A 7,787-nucleotide genomic window follows, 5' to 3' on the forward strand; every position below is an offset into this window, starting at 1 on the left:
CCTTTTCATGATTCAAAGAAGGGAACTCGAGGATTTTCCTTACCTTCTATTGTATGCTTCCAAGGTGCAGATGACCCCTGAAACACACATACATCCTGAGAATCGCTTCTCAAAATCGCAGACTGTTTTGTTTTGAAACTCGATCATCTCACCTGAAAACCTATCACATAATGAATAACTGTAACCATAATGATAACTATTGTGAATGCATTATAATGAACAAATTATTATTATTATAGATAACTGTAATTACAACATAGATATCATGCACACGATATCACATAATATATTATTTGATGAACTACACATGTGCATTCTTGACAAGAGACGTACGTTATAAGTTTTGGGATTTGAGAATAGGTTTAGGTTGGGTTATAGGTTAATGTTTAGGTTTAGGTTATAAGTTTTGGGATTTGAGAATAGGTTTAGGTTGGGTTATAAGTTAAGGTTTAGGTTTAGGTTATAGGTTTTGGGATTTGAGAATAGGTTTAGGTTATAAGTTTAGGTTTAGGTTTAGGTTATAGGTTTAGGTTAAGGTTATAGGGTTTAGGTTTAGGTTTAAGTTATAAGTTTAGGTTTAGGTTTAGGTTAGGATTAGGTGTAGGTTTAGGTTTAGGGATTTGAGAATACGTTAAGGTTTAGGTTTAGGAAATCGGGTTCGGGTTATAGGTTTAGGTTTAGGTTAAGTTATAGGTTAAGGTTTAGGAAATTGAGTTTAAGTTATAGGTTAAGGTTATAGGTTAAGGTTTAGGTTTAGGTTAAGGTTTAAGTTTAGGTTTAGGTTATAGGTTTTGGAATTTGATAATAGGTTTCGGTTAAGGTTATGAGAATAGGTCTAGGAAATCGGGTTCGGGTTCAGGATCGGGTTTAGGTTTGGGTTTTCAAGTTTAGGTTTAGGTTTAGGTTAGGGAGTTGAGATTAGGATTATGTTTAGGTTTAGGAAATCGAGTTCGGGTTATAGGTTTAGGTTTAGGTTAGCTTATAGGTTAAGGTTTAGGAAATTGAGTTTAGGTTATAGGTTTAGGTTATAAGTTAAGGTTATAGGTTAAGGTTTTAGGTTATAGGTTTATGTTTAACCTTCTATAATTAAATAAAATGTAAAAACCTTAATAATATTCCCAATTTTCTATTTTTCAAAAGAATGAGTTCGGACTCTGAAAGTTTCGGCTCCAGCACTCGTACTTTCAGCCCAAACCCTAACCAAGGACTCCAAGGAACCTCACGAGCCTCCCCACACCTCAGATTGCATATGGTCATGGTTCAAATGTAAAAGTTGTTTGATGAACTATATATGTGCATTCTTGGATGTAAAAGTTGAATGCCAATTTGCAACACAGAAGGGAAAAAATCCAAGTGAAAAAGAACAATACACCATTCCAAATTCCATCTTCTGTAAAAAGAATAGCAAGTGAACAAACACACGATACGAATTGCAAGTATTTTTTTTTTCCCTGTTAGAGAAATATCAAGAAACCCACCAATCAAAATGCAATCTTTTGACTTCTACAAGAAGAGAATGAAGTGAACAACACCACCTACAACAAAAATGCAATATTTCCAGTTCTGTAAGAGAAAACTCAAGAAAGCAAACACAACCCACCATTCAAAAAGTGTAGTCTTATGGATCGCATAAGTGCAAAAAATGTAAGAAAACAAGCACAACCCACCAATCAAAAATGCAATCTTTTCACCCTTCTAACCAAAATCCACAAAAAAAAAAAAAACCCACTTAAGAAGCAAAACCCAAGAAGGAAATCAGCACCCACTCCATAAAACCAAAGAAAGATGCAATCTTGAATGAGTATTTGAAGAGACTCACCTACAAGCAATGAAATTCCTGAGTTGGGTATTGAATTTCAGCCCTTTTTCAAGAGACTTATGGCTTGCTAGAGCTCTAATCTCATTGCCCATCTGGCAAATCTTAGCAACAATATCTCTTCAGCAGCAACAGGAATGACCAGCTTGCATGAATAACAGTGAGGGTCTGTTACAGTGTAGGAAAACCTATGAACGAACCTACATAAATGATAGAGTGAAATGAATGGGAGCTACTAGTCACCTCTACCTTTTGATTGAATACACCATTTTGTGCGGCAGTAATGACAAACCAAGTACTAACCTATATTGTCTTCCTAAAGTTCCTGGGCTCCTCAGGGTCCTCAAAAGGGTATGCACCCACTAGCATGACATAGAGGGTTACTCCACATGACCGCACATCCACAATCTGAATTGCAGTATTAAAAATAGCTAGTAAGCAGAGTAGATTTGAAATCATGACCATAAAAATAAGAGACAAAAATACTTTTCCTTCGAGGTTTACAAGTGCTCATCTATCAAAATCATACCAATAGGAAAATAACGGGTGTGTATAACAATGAAAATTCTTGGATTTCATGTAATGACAACAGTCAATACCTATTACAATTTCATAAAGAATAGGAAAGAAAAGGAATTGATATTTGCATCCACATTTTGATATGCCCAATCATTTGAAGCAGTTTATGTTCAAAATCCATGTTGTACATCCAAATACCTATTTTGGGCATGTTGAATAGGAACCGTCGGCATAAAATCTTTTGATTTGGGCAGAGAGACCTCACTAAACCACTCATGGTTCAGAGCATTTTTTGTTGTTATTCACTGAATTAAAAAGTTAAATAAATAAATAAATGAACAAAAAAAAAAAGAAGAAGCATTAATCCTCAAGTACATATGCAAATGAACAAGAGCCCATGCTTACAGTAACAAAAATCCTTAGATAAACAAAGGACAGTTATGAGCATGGAAAGATGACCCACAACGTGTCAAAAGATGAGATGATACAACTGTCAGCCAAAGATTTGCAGATAAAGGCTAAACAAATGTTACCTTCAAAGCCAACTCTTGGACAAACATTTGAGCGAGTTCTTGCGCCGAACTTTCTGGGATTATTTAAAGACAACCATCATTACAATCCATTCAATTCAATACTAGTAGGAATGATCACCTACAACCAGTTGCATGTGAACTTCAGATGAAACCCCGTTCACGTCATGTGTATGACACATCAGGTTATGCATAAGATGAAGGCCACCTAGTATAGAAATCAGAAAAATCCTCTGATCAAGCAGGACAGACATGCACGTTGAATCAGATAGTTAACAGTTTCAATTAAAAATGCTCATTGTTTTCATATAGGGTGGCTTCCTGATGAGCGGGCTGACGTGTTTTTTACAGCAAGTGATTGTCATAGTGAATCCCACCTTATGCATCACTCAAATGTCCTACACATGACACTTGGGCGTATGAGCAAGCTTTTCACGTGCAACTGATTATTTGTGATGATTCCTCATAAAAGTGATATTGAACATCTATTTACTTCAATTGCTATTTTTTCTATTGTATTTAATTTGTTAGGAGTCTTAGACTATTTCCAATATAAATACCTTTGTAAGAAAATAGTTTTCCAGAACTATAAAAAAATCTAGCAATCTGATCACAATTCCCTGCATTCGAATTTAAATTCCAGCATCTGTAAACTTTTTTCCAGTTACAGCCAGTCTGTGTCTGATTTATCTAGACATAAACAACCATTTAGTCAATAAAAGGATTTTAATAAGTAAGGTATAACAATTTCAGGTTTCAATTTGTACAAGTGGGTCCCATGGTGAACAAGTTTAGTAAATCAATACTACAAACTTCACAAAATGACTAACAGAGTAAACAAAGTTAGTAAATCAATACTATAAACTGAACAAACCGATGGTGAACCAAGCTCAGTAAATTGGATTCATTAAGCACCTCAAGAATCCAAACTGCAAACTGAACCTAAACTGAACTGAACCATGACTATGAAAACTGTGTGACATGACATCCCAGCCATCTTTCATATGGGCTCACCACGTAGATGACTTGGTCCTGGAGTCAGGTCATTTTACTCATCGAAAGATTAATTCATCCAGTGGCATCAAATTGATAAGATAATTGGAATAGTCCAATCGTAGTCAACTACTAAACAGAGGCAGGTGAATGCCAGTTAATTATCATATAATTGAATGATGCATGTGCCAATGCTTACATGCTAAGGCAATGTAACTGTCTCCCTTTCACCAGGAAGCACCAACAAGCATGCATATATTTTATCCATATGTTCACAAATTTCAACTAACTGATTTAATCCTTTCTCACTTTTCTTTTCCTTTTTTCATAGAAGAACAAGGAAAAGATCAAAGGCAATCTCAAATAGCTGGTGGAAAGTTATGACAATGGCAATGATGTTGGCCAACAAGGAAAATGCCTGGGCCAAGAGCTTGTCTAGTGAGCTTGGGTTTTCAGCATGAATAGGTGAGGCCCATGCATCAGTGATCCAATTATATAATGCTGGGTCTCAACATGGATGATCCATGCGCTGAAAATCCTGAATGTGCATCTGCCCATGCATATACTGCAGGTGGGCCCCACATTTTCAACATATTGGTTGGCTCCACTATGAGCATGCTTTGGCCCAAGCTTAGGCCAGATGTGGCTGAGAGAAATGGATGATAGGACAAATATGACCAATGTTCTGCAGTCAACATACATGAAGAACGAGGGGTGAACCTCATAATTATCATGCTGAAGCTGATTTACTAGTTCATATAAGATCATTTCCACTTATAATAGAAAAATAACAAAGTACATTATTTTGAAGTATTTTATTTATTCATTGATCCACAAAAGCATAGCTTATCAATAAAAATATAGTTACCATTCAAATACGTACTGAGAAATTAAGTATTGCACAAATAGTCTTTAATAGAATAGTACATGTACCTTCTTTTGGATCCTCCTGTCTATTGTATCAACATCAACATAATAACCTGCTTGATAATCTGATCCCATACCTGTGGAAATGTAGGAATAACATCAAAATCCATTCAACTTCTACATCATGCAGATAGAAAGAGGTAAAACTCTTAGTTGATATTAAAGTTCTCAAAAGCATTGTGTCCTAGATCCTTGACCTTTTTTTTTTTTTTTTAATAAAGAAATTACTATCTCAACTCCAAGGAGCATTTTCTGGAAGGCTACTCAACTTATATTATTATTATTTTTTTGAAAGATCTCATATTAAAGAAAAAGAAGAAGACGAATAGAAGATGATGAGAAGGCCTCCATTGCAAGTACAAGAAAAAAGCCAAAACATGATCAAAAAGCTAGGCGGATCAACTTGCATAAAAGGACTCCAAGGTGGAATGGATTCAAGGAAAGAGACATCCTAAAAGTAAGGGAAGACATTGCCCATCCTGTAGCCTTGAAAAGGATTCTCCAACACAGCATGTCAATCTGCCAAGACTTGCTTGCAAAGATTCTACAACATCTTTCATTCCAGATTCACCAAAATACAATAAAAGAAAGCATCTTCCAAGACCACATCTCCATGATAAAAAAAAAGCGCTGCACGTCCATACCACATGCAATTCAGCAATCAAGTGATAAGAGAACCAAACAAAATAGAAGAGCCTTAAAAAAGGAATTTCCACACACCTTCAGATGCCACACAATGGATATTTGTCAATTCTTCTGCCTCCCATAAAGCACATGTCAATTGTTCTGCCTCCCATAATTGAAAATTTTTAATCTACACAATAGGTTGGGCCCCGCCGTGATGCATGCCAAAGCTCAGCGTATAGATAATCATTTTCATATGAAATCAGAGAACTATAATAATTTCATACATCTATAAATCTTGTGAAATACAAGAAGATGAAATTGGTGTTGAAAAAGAGGCCTCTCTAAAAGAAGATCCATGATTCTTCAGACTGATCTAAATTAAGGACAACCCTCTGTGAAAGAGCATACAAAATGCCTTTCCCAAGGTAGAAATAACCCAAAAATATTCTAGATTAGAACACCATTGTATGAAAAAGCGAAAGATACCAATACAAACATACATACATACAGGCTGGCTGAATGCATTTACTTCAGTCATTCAAGGGAGAAAGAACCCAAAATATCCTACATTAGGACATCACTATATGAAAAGGAAAAAGAATACAATGCCACAACTATACATGCATACATGACACATGCATGCATGTATGCAACAAAAAGGGATTGGTTGAGTCTTTGAAGGGAGAAATAACTCAAATGTGTCCAACACCACCTAAAGTGCCAAATCCATAGATTCATACATACATACATACAAGCAATGGATGCAAGCAAATGGATATTTTAGTTCAGTCTTTGAAGAGGAAAATAACCCAAATGTGTCCTACATTAATACACCATTTCATGAAAAAACAACAACAAAATACAATACCATCAGCGTATATGACTGAATGTGTCAAGCAGGAAAATGGGTATTCTTGTTTATTTTTCAAAGAAATGAAAAATCCCATTATATATATATATATATATATATATATATATATATATATATATATATATATATATATATATATAAAGCCAAAAATGTCTAATCCCCAAGTGATCTTTTAATGTGGTAGATAAAATTCCATAAATTTCAAAAAAAAAAAATCATATATAAATGTAACCTTCCTTACTAAACAAACAGAGGAAAACAAAAATTCATAAAAAAGCAAACAAAACTCAAAATATAAAATAATAAAAAAGCCCCTATGACCACAAACACTAGGTTTTTTTTTTTTTAAAGAGAGAGATAACTCAAAAACCAAATGGTATAGTTCATAACTAGCAATAACAAAATCCCAGTAAATGCACTAATCATATATAATAATAATAAAAAGGGCAAAATGGGAAACAACAATGGGCAATCCAATATTTTCAAGGATGAAGGAAACTGAATACAACTCACACTGTCAAAGACAAAGATTCAACTAAAAGCACGAATCATGCATTCAAGCAGCAAAATTAAATCACTAACCCACTTGTCATCATGATCTCAGCTGAAATTAAAAAAAAAAGGTTGAAAGTGGAGATGATACCTTGTTTCTGCAGTGGAGCGGGATGCGTAATAAGAAAGGAGGAGGGATGGGGAAACTCCTCGTATATTGGCCGGAACAACCTCTGTAGTGGTTGATGCGTCAGAGATCGACACCGAGAGGGATGGCTGGAAAAATCTGGCAGCTGCGTATTCCAGCGAGAGACAGATACGGAGGGATGACACGTCTGCGTATTTCAGCAAGAGACAAATTTGGAGGGATGACTGGAAAACCCTAACGGCAACACGAGAGAGAGAGAGAGAGAGAGAGGGGGGGGGGGGGGGGGGGGTTTGGGTTTTGGGAGAGGGGCAGGCGCGCGAGAGAAATTTGAGGGATTTGGGTCGCACGCGGGATTGTGTTTTGGGGGCGGTGACGGACGCCACTTTTAAGTGCTTAGTTTTAGGTCATGTGGGGCCCACCATGATGTATGTTATTTATCTAATCCGTCCATTCATTTTAAAAAATCATTTTAAGGGTTGATCCAAAAAATGAGTTATGTCGAAGCTGTAAGCGGACCACATAAAATATTAACAATAGAAATTTAGTTATTTTTTTATTTCTTATGATGTGGTCTAATTAGACCTTCAATCTACCTACTTTTTGGGCTCATCCACTGAAATTATATATTAAAATTTATGAGCGGCTTAGATAAAACACATATATTCCAATGAGCCCCTTAAGCACCATCCATCTCTAATAATATCCCGGTGGAAGCTAGGCTTTAGCTACAGATTAAGTAGGTTTTAGCTACGGATTAAATCCGTAGCATTTTAGCTTCGGTTTATATCTGTAGCTAAAAACTTCTAAAGTCCGTAGCCTTTGCTTGATTTTTTGGTAATGTAGGCATGGGTGCATACATGTTAG

At 35.7% G+C, this 7,787-nt stretch overlaps 1 long non-coding RNA gene across 1 annotated transcript; it reads right to left on the reverse strand.

Moving 5' to 3' along the window:
• Positions 1 to 2,527: 2,527 nt before the first annotated feature.
• LOC131256152 (uncharacterized) lies at positions 2,528 to 4,847 on the reverse strand. The gene is made up of 3 exons (XR_009176603.1): positions 4,792 to 4,847; positions 2,869 to 3,073; positions 2,528 to 2,640 (listed from the first exon to the last, which is right to left on the reverse strand). It is a non-coding gene; the product is annotated as an uncharacterized LOC131256152 (long non-coding RNA).
• Between the last annotated feature and the right edge of the window lie 2,940 nt (positions 4,848 to 7,787).

Source organism: Magnolia sinica, chromosome 9 (genome assembly GCF_029962835.1).
Source record: "Magnolia sinica isolate HGM2019 chromosome 9, MsV1, whole genome shotgun sequence".
In the NCBI taxonomy this organism is placed as follows: domain Eukaryota; kingdom Viridiplantae; phylum Streptophyta; class Magnoliopsida; order Magnoliales; family Magnoliaceae; genus Magnolia; species Magnolia sinica.